We start from the raw sequence: 18,945 nt of genomic DNA, 5'->3' as shown, positions 1-18,945 counted from the left end.
TAATAAAATTTTTATTTATGTGTATTGATAATTAATTATTATTTGGTAATTAATCTGTATTAATGGGTAAATTATTTGTATGAATTGCTAATTAATTTTTAATAATTGCAAACGTATTTTTATTAATTGATTAATTGAGAATGTTAATTGTATTTTTTATTATTGGGAGTGGGTTGTGGGTTTATAGGGGAATTGGGTGGGAAGTAAATTAATTGTAATAAAGAAAATATTAATTTTTATTTATTTATGTTAATTGATAATATATTATTAATTGGTAATTAATTTGTATTAATTGGTAATTATTTTTTATTAATTGCTAATTAATATTTTTCAATGGTAATTCATTGTTATTAATTGGTAATTATTTGTAATTAACTTTTTATTGGTATTGATAATTAATGTAATCGTATTTTACATTTAAATCATTACTTTCCCTACTTTTGCACTCTCAGGAGTGGGAATAGTATTTTTTACCCTCCGCTATCCAACTCTTTCCCTACTGTTGCACTCACTGGAGTGGGAATAGTGATTTTTACCCTCCTGCTATCCAACGCTTTCCCTACTGTTACACTCTTTGGAGTGGGAATAGTAATTTTTACCCCTACACTATCCAGCGTTTTCCCTACTGTTGCATTCACTGGAGTGGGAATAGTAATTTGTACCCCTACGCTATCCAACGCTTTCCCTACTGTTGCGCTCACTGGAGTTGGAATAGTAATTTTTACCCTCCCGCTATCCAACGCTTTCCCTACTGTTGCACTCTCTGGAGTGGGAATAGTAATTTTTATCCCTACGCTATCCAACGCTTTACCTACTGTTGCACTCACTGGAGTGGGAATAGTAATTTTGACCCCTATGATATCCAACGTTTTCCCTACTGTTGCACTCACTGGAGTGGGAATAGTAATTTTTACGCTCTCACTATCCAACAAAAGCTCTACTTTTTTTACATTACTTTTATTATGTTTACATTTTAAGCTTTTTTATATTATATTATGTATGTTTTATTTAATTGTTTTTAATATTTAATTACTTTTATATTATTTTTAATACATTTAAAAAATTCGATATTTTAGCTAACTATATTTTAACATTCTATATTTTGGAATCAATATTTTAGTACTTACCTGTTTGTAGGTAGGGAGTCGATATTCTGTCTTTCTATATTTTGGCGTCGTTATTTTTGGCATTCTATATTATGTCCCTCGATATTTAGTCACTGAACCGTAAATCTGCCCCTGCGTGCCTTCAGAAGAGGTATACACACTGACAGCCCTTTCCTGTAATGAGGAGAGTACATTAATGAAAATGGATCTCTTTTCTGAAACCTCAGCTCCGTCTTTCACTAGAGGGGGGCTGATCTCAGTTTCAACCCACTTGCAGGGGAAGGTACAAGATGCCAGGAACAGCCGCAAATCCCTCTAGGGAGCATCCTCCATGGTGCAGTGCTCTGTGACACTTTCTCTGTTGTGCTCAATCAGTGCTCTTTCTGACAGTTTCTTTGCCATTGCCACTCATTTTTAATATGGCATTGGTGAATGGCAAAGGGTTCCCTCATGTGGGTAAGGCCATCCCCCATTGCCAATGATGAAGCACACTCCTGTGATTGTGGTGGCACACTTCTTGCCCCTGTATGATCTATATTGCATAAGGGTTCGCAGAAATGTCTGTGACCCCTTCTGTAATACCAAAGGTGACACAAGAGAGTAAATGACAGGCACACACCAGTCGCACCTCTGTGGGAACGTAGTATAATAGGGCCTTGGCTAGTGTCCATCTCTCTAGCAAGGAATAGGCTTGAGGATAGATCCATAAGATTATCTCATGTTTGATTGCCCAACTGGAGTGGACAGGACGTGGCACTGAACAGAAGCTCACAGTGCCAGCTGAAACATATAATGATCCTGTGGACTGGTCATCTGACCGAGGGGAATTGGGCCTTCATTTGCAGGAGGAGACACCGGGGATGATAAGAGCTATTGCACTGGAACCAGAGGCTCAGAATAGGTTGATCCCCTTGGCTTTCAAGTTTACTCCCAAAGCATTTAAGAGGGGTTTGAGTTCAGGATTAAGTCCACTGTGAAGGTCAGAGGTGCAACCCATTTGGAGGAAGCTACGAAGGGCTTGGCAAATCCCGGTCCCACTGCTCCTGGCCTGGTGGGAGACACCCTGCCCTGCAGCCCACTACCTCTTAGGGAAGACATCCAGGGGAGGTTCCCATGGATCTTGAATACTGAGGAGGGGGACTGCCAGTACTGCAAGAACTCTCGAGAGCACTGGGGCAGCACCACGGAGACTGGTTACAGTGTTTAGTCTTCTTGTAACTGGTCTACCATAGAAGGTGGTGGTGTTCCATTCTCCATGGTGCAGTGCACTTCAGAGTTCAGGCAACCTCCCAAAAGAAATGCTGTTGCTAGATATTCAGAGAGGATAGTGTGATTGGAGGTAGTAGGGCGCAGTGCTTCTGTGTTTTCTTGTACTACCATTGCATTATATGAGGACTGTTAGTGTGTCTGAACGGTGATAAAGGCTGCCCTCTAGGACTTCTACTTGCTGACTAAATGGAACATTCCTTTTCAACCCGCCATATACACACGAAGGGAGATGAGCTCAGTCGGAAGTACAGATGTGAAGAGGTGAAATGAGACTTCCTGATAGTGTTGGGACTGAGAGTGGCCTGAGAAGGAGTAAGGGCCAACTCCTCGGTGCAAGTCCTAGAGGCGGCGTGCAAATGGAGGCTTGGTCCCTTGCAAGCCTGCGACCTTCCTTTCCGAAGGAGAGACTCTCACCATTCAGTGCCACCAAGCCTTGGAACATCCATGCACAGATGAGGAGCTGGTCTCAACTCAACGGTGAAATGTCGTCTCGGTAGCAATAGAAGGCTTGGTTCCCAAATGGCCCTCCGCTCCCATGTGCTCACGCCCCTTCTCTGAACCATGACAAACGGGTTCCATTAGAATACGCTCTTTCATACAGGACAACTAGGAGAAAAATGATCCGGTGGCCATACACTTTCACGTTTCCTGGGTTTAGTCACACCGCTTGAGTAGTGCCAGTGAGGGTGACCTCTACATCAGATTGAAAGGGTCCTCAGGAGGATTCCTCAATACCTCAATTACAGAAATGGGGCTCAATTCCTGCCCAGTGTCCAAGAACTTGGGGGCATATCAGCAAGCAGGCGTTAAAAAATTATCACCGCTTTTGCGTCCGTTTTCGGACGAAAAACGGCGATAATTTTATTGCCTTATCTGCAAGGTCACGCTATCGCGTGAAACCTTCCCGTATCTCCATTTCCCTTAACACCCATCTTTGCATCTCTAATGAGATGCAAAGTGGGCGTTCCTCCCCAGGATAACGGGAGAAATGTCGCTAAGCGACATTTCTCCTATTATCAAGCCTCACGCAAAGCAGCATAGCGACAGGAAAAGTAGCTATAACCTCTGTTATCGCTACTTTCCTTACGCCTGCTTTGAAACTGACTTAGCCATGATATCCTATGGAAGGTGGATATCATGGCTAAGTATGTGAGGCCCTATCAGCAAGCTATCGCCAAACTACGTGGGATTATCGCTGGGTTTCCAGCGATAATCTCACGTTTGGCAGTTAGCGCAAGGATTTTGATCGCTTTTGAGATAAGCGTTGCTAATAGCACGCTATCTCAGAGATAAAAATACACGCAAGCTGGCGATAATTATCCTAGCGCTAAGTGTGCTTAGCGATAATTATCGCCGGTTGTTGCTGATATGCCCCTTGGACTCACCACCTTACTCTTGCTCCTAATGACTAAAGCTAGGGGTGAACCTTGTTCTGCAAGCAGACTTTTCCAGAGGGACCTCATTCCGATGTTAGTACACAAAGCACAGGCTCGCATAGGATGACTGCTCCCCAAACATGAGCTAAAGAGGTTCTGTGGGTCAGCTCCTGCAAACGGACACAACACCAATGGCATTGCAACACAAAACACAATAAGATGCTCACGCAGCCACGTGTTTTATCTGCGGTGGAAACAAAACTTGGAGCACAGAGTGCTATTGGAATGGGGCTGCCAATAATCCGAAGTAACCTCGCCAGTTCACAAGGCAAAAGGCAAAGGGGGCTCCTTCAGAATACATTGTGAATATGTCTCTCGCATGTTAGAGTCGAGACTTGTTGGATTTGCCAATGCTTGTTCTATTATCTTAGCACCTTTGTAACAATTTTCGCAATGATCAAATATGAAAACATGCCTTTTTGTTTTCTGATATCAAATAAAAATAATTCCCTCAAGTCTGAATAAATAATTGTGATGCGCTTTTCTGTAATTAATGTCGCTGTCCCCTTTTATTGATCCATTATATGGACTTAACATTCAGGGTCGCTGTAGGACAGTATTTACCACACTTTCCTTCTTAAGGTTACTCAATAATTAGAGAAACACTGGTGTACATGTTTAACTCCTTAATGACAAACGTGTTTTTACCCAAACTTTGGGGCATGTTAACAAGCCAGGCAGAAAACTGCAGCTAAAACGGCGATAATGGGCTTGATAATATGCTCTATGGAATTCCAATTGAAGCCCATGTTAGATGTAAAGGACGTCTAACATGGGCTTCAATTGGAATTCCATAGAGCATATTATCAAGCCCAATATCGCCGCTTTAGCGGCAGGTTTCTGCCGCTAAAGCGGCGATAATTTTATCGCCTGGCTTGTTAATATGCCCCATAGTTCCGAAAAAATCCTATTTTGCTTTTTTTGACTCGAGCTAAACGAAGCAGAGTTGGAGCTATAGAAAGCATACATTCACTCACTCCTTCAGCCATCCGATTCACCACGTCACTTGACTGTAGCAGGGAAATCTATAAGTAAACGTCAAACCAGCCTGAAAACTTGTAGCCGACTTAGAAATGAATCAAGCCCCAGGAACTGCGCCTACACCTCATAAACCCTGAATTTCCCACAGCAGGTTTAAAATTAGTAAGAAGCAGATTCTAACCGCAAGGCTCAGAGTCTAAGCATGCACATTAAATCCCAAACGCAAGCCAAAAAGCCTATGAATTGCAATCCACAATCATCTTTCAGGGAGCCAAAAAGAAATGTCGAATATAATCAGGTTTCGGAGTACGCTTTTTCGTACTAAACTTCAAACGTAACCAGGGCCGGCTTTAGTGCTGGTGGCGCCCTGTGCAACAATGTTTGTTGGCGCCCCCCCATTGACCACCTCCACCACGGATTCTCTCACTAGCACCCTTTAACAGTGACCAAGGGGCATATCAACAAGCAGGCGATAAAAAATTATCGCCGCTTTTGCGGCCGTTTTCGGCCGAAAAGCGGCGATGATTTTATCGCCTAATCAGCAAGGTCACGCTAACGCGTGAAACCTTGCTTTAGCGTCAGGATTCCTAACGCCCAGCTTTGCATCTCTAATGAGATGCAAAGTGGGCGTTCCTGACCTGGCATAACAGGAGAAATGTCGCTAAGCGACATTTCTCCTATCAGCAAGCCTAACGCTATGAAGCATAGCGTCAGGAAAACTAGCGATAACCCCTGTTATCGCTACTTTCCTTACACCTGCTTCAGGACTGACTTAGCCATGATATCCTATGGAGGGTGGATATCATGGCTAAGTTTGTGAGTCCCTATCAACTAGCTAACGTGAGATTATCGCTGGGTTAGCCAGTTAGCGCTAGGATTTTTATCGCTGGGGAGATAAGCGTTGCTAATAGCATGCTATCTCAGCGATAAACATCGGCGCTAGCCGGCGATATTTATCCGAGCACTAAGTGCGCTCAGCGAAAATTATCGCCGGTTCTTTTTGATATGCCCCTATGTCACCATAACCACACTCTCTCAGATGCATTGAATTAGTTATATAGCGCCACTCATACCAGTGTAGGGTGTCAGAGCACTTTGCATCACACACACATTACACAGAGACAATCAATCATACATGTGTAAATCCGTGTATAGGAAATGTTACATAAACCAAAGGACTAAAAGTGTAGGAGTCACATGTCATCCATACTGGTAGGCAGTATAGTTTAAGAGTGCTTGGTGTGGAGAAGCACAAACGCAGAGTCGAAAAAGAAACAGCATAGTTGGGAGTTTTCTTTAATAATAAGAATGGGTTTCTAGCCAAATTAACCCTTTTTGCAACATGAATCAATGTTCTAATAATGTATACTTTGCGGTGTATATGCAGTTATGGGATGAAAGTTAATAGCTCACTATTCTATATTAGGACTTATAGTTATAAATTGCAAGTAACAAAAGGATGTCTCTTTTGAAAGCAGTAACCTGCTGATCTCTTCACATCATACCCACTCTGTAATCTACTTGGTACACGTTCTTTGCAGCAGGCATATTAACCCTCTGCACTAACTTCACCTAAGTCAAAACCTCAACTTTACAAAAACACTGATCTCTCTCCAGGAAGATAATTAATCACACGGGTTTTCATGACATTTATGTGAGGCCTGGTAATTGCTGGTGGAAAGAAACGCTGCAGCAGGTGCTTCAAAAGCTTAATAAACTTTCAAACAGGCGCCCCCAGGAAGCCAGCACCCGGTGCGGTGGCACCGGTCGCACCGCCCTAAAGCCGGCCCTGACTGGTGGCGCCCTGTGCGACAATGTTTTTCGTCGCCCACCATGACCACCTCCGCCACGGATTCCCACCCTGCCACCCTTTAACAGTCTTCATAACCTCTCTCTCAGATGCATTTCATTAATTTCATGGCGTCACTCATAAAAGTGAAGGGTGTCAGAGCACTTTACATAACACACACATTACTCAGAGACAATCAATCATAGGTGTGTACATCAGTGTATAGTAAATGTTACATAAGACAGAGGACAACAAGGGGTGGATTCACATGTCATCCATACAGGCAGGCAGTATAGTTGAAGTGTACTTGGTCTGGAGAAGCACAAACTCTGAATTTAAAAAGTAACACGATGGATTGGTGCTCTCTATATTAACAAGAACTGATTTGTACCCAAATGAACCCTTTTCGCAACACTAGAATAGTGAAAGTCTGGGGAAAAAATCCATAACATCCAATCTATAACTTGAAGTCTGCAGCAGTTCTTTGATGACAGTTAATAGCTCGCTGTAAACTGCAACTAAGAAAAGGAAGTCTCTGACAAGAGCAGTAACCCACTGACCTGTTTACATTAGATTCACTTTGTGATCTGCACAGTAGTGTTCTTTGTAGCAGGCACATTAACCCTCTGCACTAACGTATCATGAATCAAAACTTCTGCTACACAAAACTCCGATCTAGCCAGTAAGAACATTACGGAGTTTTCGTGACATTTTAATTGTTAACTGAAAATTTCTGGAGGCCAGGAACGCGGCAGCAGGTGCTTTTAAGCACAATATAAACTAGCAAGCAGGCGCCCCCATGTGAAGTCAGCACCCGGTGCGGTGGCACCGGTCGCACCGCCCTAGAGCCGGCCCTGAACGTAACCGACTGCTTGAAAAGGAACTTCAGCAGCATAGTAAGGAGGGCGTCATGCACAAAAGGCCAGATGTACAACCCTACCAATGTGCGAGTTTCAAAGTGCGTCATTTTGGGACTTGCAATTGGCGACTTGCAAATAGGAATGTACAACAGTGTCTCAGACACTGTTTGCGATTCCTAATAGGGTCGCAAATTGCATGCCTCATGCATATTAATGAGAGAGGTGCAACTTGCGACCCCATTAGGAATGGCTTGCACTCGCAGGGATGGTGGCCAGCTGGGGTCAGCAGACTGCCATGTCTGTGACTGCATTTTAAAGCAGTTTCTTTTAAAAAATGCAGTCCGTTTTCTTTAAAGAAAACAGGATGCATTTAAAAAAAGAACAATAAAACATTCTTTTTTTTAAAAATGTGTTTTTCCTCATATGACCTCCGTAACAACTGACGCCTCTCGACCTATCCCACCACTGGCGCAGATGACAATTTGGTGGTACTTAGTCTTCAGCTGAAGTATTCCAACAGGGGGATACCCGTTTATACTCAACTTGAGCTGACTCAGAGGTATTAATCATTGGAAAATTCCTATGCAGAGAACAGACCTTAGGTGACCCAGAAAGTACTCAAAAGGGTTCATCCAACCAATTCCAAAACAACCCAATGTCAGACCTTGCCCTGAAAACATTAACCCTCTGATCTACAGCTCGGTAATACTTAACAGAATTCCACCAAGCATTCCAACTAGGAGAAGTTTCCTGAAGCCACAACAAACAAATCTCTCCTGGCCAACAAAATCAGATAGAATATCAATTTATGTTGGGATCCAAGGTAATCTCGAGTCCCACACGGCTTAGGCACAAAACCAAAAAGAATAAAAATTGGGCTTACCTCCACCTCCGCACCCATGACCCTGGAGATAGTCTTACCCACATCCGACCAAAATTTGCGTATCTTAGGGCAAGACGCAAATATATGGACATCATCCGCATTCTGGAATCCGCACCTCCAGCATTTAGCTTCTCCTCCACCCTTCAATTTAGAAATTTTAAAAGGTGTCCAATATATCCTATGGAGTGTGAAGAAATTATTTCTTTTGAGTGCAGCAGATTTAACCACGGAATAAAGCAGATCATTAGATACTTGCCATAACTCTTTCCAATCCTCGCCTGGCAAGTAGTTCTCCCAGACCTGGTAAGGGTTTTCCAACTCTCGTTCTACTGCAACCAGAAGATAATTGTACCATAAGGCCACTTCTTTCTTCCTTGGACTCTGATTTTGCAAGTCATTTTCCATGGAGTTTTCCTCACAGGACAACAAGTTTTGAGAACTACACTGAGAGGAGAGCTGGTAGTATTTGAATCTAGACAAGGTTCCATTTGTAATATGGTGCCAGACCTCCCAAGGATGACATTTACTGCCATCTTTTTAAAAGAGACTCAACTTCCTTTGAAACTCTGTCTAGATGAACCTTTGGGATTATTCTGAGATCGTGAGTTATTGTAATTCCGAGGTATCTGAGTTCTATCGCAGATGGCTGAACCTGATTAACAATATTCCCAGCCATAACCTCAGTCTTGTCTTTATTTATTTCATAACCCGATAGTTTTCCAAAGTTTTGAGTTTCATGTATAAGTTCATATAGGTTACTGTCCACATTAGAAGAGAACACAACGAGATCATCGGCATACAAGGCTAATTTCCTGATATATCCACCAAATTCGAAAGAAACAATTCTATTATTTGATCTTAAGCTTTGAGCCAAAGGCTCTATATAAATGTCAAATAAGATGGGGGATAGAGGGCAGGCTTGCCTATTGCCACGTTCTATGTTAACAATAAAAGAAAGATTTCCATTGACTAAAATTCGGGTCCGAGGAGTACTATACATTTTTTTTATAACATCTCTAATGCCGGGAGTAAAACCCATAACCTTCAAGGTTCTATCTTAAACGTGCCAGTTCACACGATCGAAGGCTTTAGCCGCATCGACCGTGATGATTCACAAAGGAAGACCCCTGGATGAAGCCAAATCCACTGTACCAACTAAAGTATATACCAAGTCTGACATTTGTCTACCCGGAAGGAAAGCCTTTTGATCTTCGTGGATTATTTGGGCTGCGATTTTACAAAGCCGTTTTGTTCAATATGCCTGCAAAAACCTTGCAGTCAACATTTAATAAGGAAATTGGACGGTACGATTGACACTGAGAGGGGTCCTTCCTTGGCTTCAGAATCAGGGTAATAACCGCATCAGACCATGAATCTGGCAGGAATGGCTTGCACTCCCAGGGATGGTGGTCAGCTGGGGTCAGCAGACCGCCATGTCTGTGACTGCATTTTAAAGCAGTTTTTTTTAAAAATGCAGTCCGTTTTCTTTAAAGAAAGAACAATAAAACATTACTGTTTCATTTTTTAAGAGTAGGCAGTGGTCCAAATTTTTTTTCACTGCCAGTCACAAAGGGGAAGGGGTCCGCTGAGGACCCCCACCTGTTTGCGAGTGGCTTAGGGCCATATGTATGAAAATAAATTTTTGCGATTCTCAAATAGAGATTTATTGCGAATCACTATTTGAGATTCGCAAAACGCTATGTATGTAGGATTTGCAAATAATTTTGTGAATCCTACATACTCCTTAATTGTGAATTGCAAATTGCGATTAGAAATTAAGGAATACGTCCCCATTCATTCCTATGGGCCTAGAGGCCCATAGAAATGAATGGGAAGACATTCTCAATTTGCGATTCTCAATTAGAGAATCGCAAATTGGGAATGCAATTTCAAGGGTGCCAGGGTGTCAAAAGGACACCCTGTTGCACCCCTGAAATGTGAATGTGTGCACATGTGGTACACATACATGCCCTAAGGGCATGTATGTGCGCCTCATGGCACTTTGAATAATGCAAAAAAGTGCATTTTTCAGAGAAATCGCAAATTACCACCAACTTGAAGTTGGTGGTAATTTGCGATTCCTTAAGGCCAAATTGCACTTTTGAGTGCACTTTAAGAGCCAAATTGCGATCGCAAACAGGAATGATACATATGGCCCTTACTACCTACTTGAAGTAGGAGATAAACTGTAAGTGTTTTGCAACCACAATTGCAGTTGCAAAACAATGGTACATACCATTGGGACTCGCTATTAGGAAGGGACGCCCATCGCTCTTGACACGCTCCTTCCTGATAGCCAGTCGCAAACCCTATTTTGCAAGTTGGTAATAGGTTACTGTCTTGCAAAATAGGTTTTGTACATAGGCCATACCTATTTTGCAGTTGCAAACGAGACGATTTCCCATTTGCGACCGCAAAAAACAGTCCTACATCTGGCCCAAAGTCTTGTACCAATCGCAAAATTTCAGATTTGATAAATCTGTGGGTTTGCAACTGCTAAAACACCTTTTGAAATGTACTAAACCCAATTAATGGTTCGGAACGGTTTTCCAAATTGTTAAATGGGGTTAGGAAACAAAATGGAAGATGTATTTTGGAAGGGGAATGTTCCGGGCTCTCTTTCAAATACAGATTCTTTATGTTATGCATCAATATTCAGCGGCCAAAATCTGGTCACACAATATTAAGATTTTGCCACCAAGTCAAAGGAGGTGCTAACCCATTCACATAAGAGAAGGGGTCTCCTGGGTACCCTTTCCACTTTTTGAATGTAGACCAAAAAGATTTTTAGAATTAGTGTGCCATGGAACCACTGCCTACTCCTAAAATAGGTTTGTGTATTTTTATATTTTTAAACACATCCCTATTTTCTTCAAGAAAAATGGGCTACTTTAAAAAAAATAGCTTTATTAAAAAGCAATTACAGACATGGTAATCTGCTGACTCCAGCAGGCCACCATCCCAATGATGTTGGCCAATGGTAGTGGGTCACGATTTGCCAACCTACCTCATGAATATCGATGAGAGAGGTTGAATTGCGACCCGCTATGATTCTTTGTATTTTTTAACCGGCCTATTAGTACACATCAAAAATCATTCGGGAAAAGCTGAAGTGCAATTGGTGACCACTTGCATGGAAACGATTCTTTGTACATCAGGCAAGAGGTCTATAACAGCAAATCTAATACAGTTGGCTTCACCTAATTTTTTGGGTTGATCATTTGGGGCCCAATCATCAGTAGGCATGGCCACACTGTACTCCTGTAAGTAGATAAAATATGTTATTAGATGAAGCAGATTTATGAGTCTCTGTATTTCCATGCACATATCCACCTGCAAAAGCAGTAGGAAATATGTTTTGACGAATAGTCTGGAAAAAATGCAGAAAGCCATGTTGTAACACTATGATATACTCCATTCCACCCACATCCAACTCATTATCGCCTATTATCGGTGTTTGGGAGCAAGTAGAGTATTTAACTACCAAATCCCTAGAAAGTGCACCCTGGCGCTGAAGGGTGTACCCCACATCCATGGCGGGGACGGTCGTCCTCTTGGCATGCTTCGTGTGGGTGACGGCATCCTGTAAAACCTTCTCCAGATAAACATTGAGCACATTGCAGGTCTCCTCATAGATTAGACCAGAGATGTGCTTGACTTCTCCACAGTGTGCTAGGTGGTCAAAGGCAGGCTTCATGAGGCCCTAGATTTTGTCCAGAAGCAGCTTCCTGTGCCTATTGGTGCCCCCTTTGCTGAGACCCTCTCCACTTTTGCAACGTCCAGACATGGTCGTCTCTCGCTCATGACAGAACTAATGCTGTGTGTGATAATACCTCCTCGTTACATTAATAACAGGTGTAGTATTATTACATGTTGGTGACTGGCCACCAGTTATTGGACCCCTGGTATTCAGTCCTAGGAGTAAATTTGTTGTCAAGAATTTCCAGTGCTGTAGAATCGAGGTCTTGCTGCTTGCAGTGCATTTGTTACTGCTGACAGAAAGATGAGCAGAAATATTTTGAAGAGTTTGTTAAACATTATGTAAGTTTTGTGCAAGTAGTAAAAAAGTATGTGTTAACAGCATGAACAAAACACGTAAACACAATTTGCTCTCAACTCTGAACGACTGGTAGTGTGAAAACGAGCCCAACCATCAATTGTGGTCATTGTGCACTAGTGTGAAATTAGCATTTCTGATTCAGATCAATTTAGCAATTTGCTTGGCATACTGGGCACAAATTGTGCACCCAGTAAAAAATAATAGTGCATGGTTTGGTATTTATTGGATGGCCAACTTGTGCCTTGTTCTCATTTACACACATCAGACTGGAGATCAGTTGCTAATGTTGAAAGTTATTCTCCATTCTGAAGACAACAAAAAAGATAGCTAATACACCAGGTTTTCCTGGCGAAAATGGGATGGACAAACACCCCCGTGGCCGTATCACACAAAGTGCCTTGGGGTACAACGGGCATGTGCCCCTGCTTTCTTCTCCCACGAGCCACTTTGGTAATACAGAAGGGTCTTTAGACGCTTGTGCAGCCACTGCTCTAGTACATATCATGCTGGAGGGATACTAAGGGGGTATTTCTTCATGTGCATGGTGGCATGCCCATGCAGATTAGTGAACACTTTGGGACACATTCACAAACTGCATTTTGTAGTATATAACGTTTTTCTACAGTCATACAACTCATGTACAAAAAAAGTAATTCACAAACCTGTGGCTGGAAACCTCAGCCTGCACCTCTCCTACATTTTTTTCCGGAGATCGCTGTCACATTGGTGGAGATCTCTGGAATTTGTGGGGAGATCAGTGGAAGTGGTGGGAATATGTAGATACATTGCTACTAAATGGTAGCTGTTTGGAGAGACATGCACATACAAAACACTCACCCACAAAAGAGTAAGCCAATTGCACTGAAGAAAATTAACTTCTGAATTCACTCCAGCCTGAAAGGTGTCAAATCAGTCTCAAATGAGCACTACACATGGCCAACCACTGGTACGTCATGTCAGTATCAACATAAACAAAGAGCTAATACATAAGGAGAGTATACTGAGGCTGTCGGCCGTCATGATTGGTTGTTACTCGATGTATACTTATACATGATAATGACAGCAATCATAACAAACATTTGATACATATAGAGGGTCAATAATAAATGTATGTTTCAATTCTGAGTAAATGAAACATTTCTGTCCAGAATATAAGCATACAATTATAAACATGCATTCTGAAATGTATCTTGTGTGTATAATATCACACTTGCATAGTCCACGTTTCATTATTTACATAGTTCCAGAACTTGAGAGAAATGCAAAAAATATATCAACCTGCAGAGTAAATTATGGAAATGAAATCTGAGTAGAGAATATAATGTGTGTCTCGGGCAAAATGCATTGTAAGAATTGGAAATAGGTGGATTGGTTTAAAAAGACCCATTCCCACATAACTCCCATATCAATATGAAAGCCACCTTGCATCCTGGTAACTGTGGTTTTACGAATTGAAGCCTCAGTGGGATAACTCTCAGATGGATGTGATAAATTTGACGGGTGTAGAGACACAATTCAGCCCAATTGGACAACAAGTAGTGGTGGTTCTCGCACGTGTCACTGTAAAACATATCAAATTGGATAAGGCTGACCTCATCGAAGAATTTCTACATGGCCGGACGACTAGCCACTGTCTGCGGTCCCCCACTTGTGTATCAAGTCTAGGTCAACTTAGTAGGTAAAGTCCAAGTGGGCATTTCATGTGTAAAAGAAACAGATATGCGTTGGATACTAATTGCTATATAGATATAGCCCAAGTGGGCAACACATACTTATGTGGGTGGTGGGTCTAGAATATGCATTGGTGTCAAAAAAGAAAAGAAAATCAAATGAAATTGTTAATGAATGAAAGCAAAATACAAGCGAATGTTTGAATCAAACAAAGAAATTGTGTATACTAGTGATGACATGGCCCTTCTGGTTGAGACATTGCACATACACCTCTGCAGACAAGTCCCCTGACGTCCTTGGGAATCATAACACTGAATATATGGCACAAGATGTTTCTGTCCCCTTAAATTTGTACACCCCCGTGTATCTTGTTCATACACAATGTTCAACTGGGAAATGTGAAAAGGGACAAAACTTGTAGTATATATACATATCTCTGTCCACAGACCAGGTAGTCGATATGTCGAAACAACAAAGATCGTTGGCTTCAATATCGCCAAAGATTCTCCAATGCACAAGTGGACCACACTCCTACTTGAAGTGTCCAAACCCTGGTGTGCCTCAAATCAGCCCTGTATAGTAGGTTGCAGCAAACAAAGATGAGAAAAGTGCAGAAACATAATAAGGAAGCAGAAAAATTAGGAAAGAAGAGAATAACACATATTGCTAGTTAAAAAAGGTTAAAACCCTCTACATTTTAAAAGCACAACAGAATGCCACAATCTAGTTTAGCCCATGACCCCACATGTGCAAGTATATGAATATTCATCCAAGATGAACATTCATCTCCTCTTCAGTATTAAAACCCCCTAGTGTCTCGGTGTTTAATTCAACAATATACTTTCACTCAAGTCTTCTGAGGGCAGTCTCCCTGTCCCCCCTCTGGTCGAGAGTTCAATTCTGTCTATAGCAAAGAAATGAAGGAGGCTATTTTGTGTGTTGTGGCACTGCGCAAAGTGCCTTGCGACATGGTAATGCCTGTTCTCATGGGCAACAGTCTCCTATGTTCTAATACCCTTTTCCTGACTGGGTCTATTGTGCTCCCAATATACCAGCAATTGCATGGACATGTGAGGATGTATACAGCAACGTCCGAGTTGCAAGATAGAGACTTTTCAATGTTTTATTCTTCACCTGTAAGAGGTGAGATATATGTGAAGGTGTTTTTGCTATTCTTACACCCATTGCATTTATTACAGGGTAAGAAACATTTCCTGGTGTTGTCAGCCAAGATCTCCTACTCTGAATGTCACTGCTAGACAGTTTGTCTTTCAAGCTCATTCCTGTCTATGGTTGATAAGAGGATGTAAGGGGAGTATCTCTCTGAGACTCCATTTATTCTGTAGAATCCACCAGTGTTTGAGTAAAATGCTCCTCACCTCCATAGACCTGTTTTTGTATGTGGTGATGAACCTGATCTCCCCATTACTCTCAGTGTGATCAGGTACTGATTTAGGGATGAGTAATTCATGACTGGGTATTGCCTTAACTTTAGCACATGCCATTTGTTGTATGTTTGTTGGGTACCCTCTTTCTCGGAATCTCTTAAGCATGGTCTCACTTTCCTGTGAGAATCCCGCCTCAGTGCTGCTGTAATGTCTGGCTCTGAGTAGCTCCCCATAGGGGATGCTCTAGGTGAGAGCTTTGGGATGGCTGCTGCTAGCATGGAGTACTGTGTATTCAGCTGTACTTTTCCTATGTAAGTTACACCTTTGCTGTTCTCTACCTTGACATCAAGGACATTGACGTGGCATCACTTATTTCACATGTGAATTTAAGATTCAGCTTATTTAAATGTAGTTCTGAAACAAATCTCAATGCTTCATCTTGTCCTCTTTTCCAAATAATAAAAGATTGTCAATGAAGCGTAGCCAGAGAATAACATGCAAATTAAAAGATTCCATGGGACCCAACACTTGTTCCTCTCACTATCTCATGAACAGGTTGGTGAAGCTTGGGGCAAAGCATGTGCCCATGGTGATTCCCTGCTTTTGTCTGAAGTATTTATTGTCAAGCATGAAGAAATTTCTCTGAGCGAGATTTCGATCATTTCAATGATTATTTCTGCGTGAAAAAATAGAGAGAGATCTTGCTTTGAGGAAATGTCTGCATTCTCCTACCCCTGCATCAGGTATGATACAGGTCTATAGGCTTCCCACATCTAGAGTAATGAACAGGAAGTTCGGCTCCCACTGGAGATATATATATATGTGCACCTGTAAATGATGTCCGCAAGAAGGGCGTCAGAAGGGAAACATATATATATATATCTATATATATATATATATATATATATATATATATATATCTATATATATATATATATATATATATATATATATATATATATATATATATATATATATATATATATATATATATATATATAAATATATATATTCAAGAAAGATTCCCTTCCTCAACCTCCTGACGGTGATGAAGAAAGCGCAAACTCCACTTATACTTGGCGTAAGTTATTTTTATTTGCACACAAACAAAGTCATTACGCGTTTCTATATATAAATATTGTCTTAATTGCTAAAACTATTTTATGAAAAGTAAGTGAAAATATAATTGCTAGTAAGGGTGATTACATTTCTATAGAATTGTGTAAAAATAATATTTATAAATTAAATTAATATTTGAAAATGATTTTATTATTGAATGCTCATTTCAGCCAGTCAAATAAGCTTTATTTCAGTCCAATGAACCATGAAAGCACACATGATAAAATTACAATACAATAGAAAACCCTCATTAAAAATAATGACAATCCATACCAGATAAGACACATCGAACAAGTAACATTCCATACTAGGTAAAACAACATGAGATATGAGGTGCATACTTTTTATGCTGTAGGCTGGGACCCTACTCAACACCTGGGTGACAAAAATCTCAAAATAAAAATCAGAAAAAGGCCAATATAGGGTCCGCCTAGTCACCCGAGTTGCAACTTTATTTCTGGCCTGGCCTGCTTCCTGAGGCTTGTTAGAGTACATAAAATAAATAACAAAATAAAAACAATACCCTAAAACAAAAAAGGACCTTAAAGCCATCATTAGATATCAAAACAGCTAAACCAGTCCTTATCTAGAACTGATTTTGCTCATATCACTTTCTGATCACAGCTGCACCTCTAAAAAAGTTTGCTACCAAAAGACAAATATCAGTAGAAGCCAAGGAGTGTAGGTAGCTAAAACCCTCGCTATACATACATGGTTGAAGCTTTCTCAATAATGGTAGCAGACATCTAACTTTCACTGACTTATAAAAAGCACAGAATAATACAAGGTGCAACGTGCTTTGCTTCGATAAGTTGTCACAGGGGCATAGCGTGAGCTCATCCGACTATCCTCCTTGGCGGGGGAACGCTACCAAAAGTGTACAGTGACTGCCCCAAATCTAGTAAAATAAAATCTGGTCTGGACATTAGTGGAAAAGGTTAAAAAAAACTGTGGGATGGCCGTAGAGGGGTGGGGAGGGCTCCAAAACCACCTGGAGGCTGTGGCATACACAAGTTGGACATATTAGAGGGGGCCTGTTTAATAACGTTGTTCGCATTTGGGGGGAATGTTATGGGGATTTAAAAAAAAAACGTCCTAGTCCTAGCTCATAAAACCTGCATTTCAGAAAGTGGAGCTAGGGGATCTTATCAGCTGTATGATCAGTAAGGCAATCAATAATGATGTCTCTCGAGAACTCCAAGTCCTCCAATTGCCAAATCTTAACCCATAGGCACAACGGAGAAAGACCAATACGGTTTGCTATAAGATCTAAGCCAAATTCTGCATGGCAGAATATTGTAGAGGTGCTTTTTGGTACCAAGAGAAGTCTTTAAATGAATTTATTTTCTACTACTTCAAGCTGATGGCAACTATTACACCCCTGCCCCATAGGTGGCAATAGGAAGGCATTCAGCGCTATAAGGAGTTAGTAATTCTTCTACTGGTTGTGCCCCAACTTAGATGCAAACCGAAAGAGCACATCTGCGGCCCTACTTGTCTGCTGCACTCTGAAGGTCAGGAGGGGATCCCATTTCAACTGAGTGTTGAATAGATTACCCAAGTAAGAAAAAGTCCCAACTTTTTCCACCACCTTTCCCTGCATCACAAAAGTTTTAGTTTTTGTTGTGCTTGGACCACATTCCATGATGTATGATTTATCAGTATTGACTTAAATCAAGGGATGTCATAAATTCTGCTAAGGCATCGAGAGATTTCGGAAGATCCATAGCTGTCCTCGCTAGCAAAACTGTATCGTCTGCATATGAGAGGAGAGGTACAAATTTCCTGTCTAAGTGAGCTCCCTTTTTAATAAGAAAGCCTCAAGCACATTGGTATAGATGAAAAAACGGGGCAAAGATGCAGCCTTGACGAACCCCTTCACTAGAAATGATGTTGTGTTTTCCCCCTTGCTGCCATATCTTACAGTAACCAATGTGTTTGTGTGAAGCCTCCGTAGGAGGACTACTCACGCTTTTCCTACACCCATGTCTTCCGTCATTTTCCTCAATTTGGCCTGATTGACAGTTTCAAAGGACAGAGGATGATGTTCAGAGGTGAAGGGGAAGGGTGTTCCAGGATTTGGTGGCAAGGTAGAAGAAAGATTGTCCTCCACTGTAGCTTTGGTGGGTGCGGGGAGAGTGAGCGAGGGTGAGGGAGGTGGAGCGCAGGTGTCTGGAAGGTTGGCGGAAGTTCAGGTCATAGTTGATGTATGCCAGTCCTTGACCGTGGAGTGCCTTGTAGGCATGTGCCAGCATCTTGAATTGGCATCTTTTCTGGATGGGGAGCAGGTGGAGGTTCCTGAGGTGGGGGATGATGTGAGTCCATTAGGGGAGGTCAAGGATGAGTCTGGCAGCTGAGTTCTGGATCGTCTGAAGTCTCTTCA

The sequence above is a fragment of the Triturus cristatus genome, chromosome 3_2 (genome assembly GCF_964204655.1).
Source record: "Triturus cristatus chromosome 3_2, aTriCri1.1, whole genome shotgun sequence".
In the NCBI taxonomy this organism is placed as follows: Eukaryota; Metazoa; Chordata; class Amphibia; order Caudata; family Salamandridae; genus Triturus; species Triturus cristatus.
The sequence above is the reverse complement of the archived record's forward strand: the minus strand, read 5'-3'. Positions refer to the sequence as shown.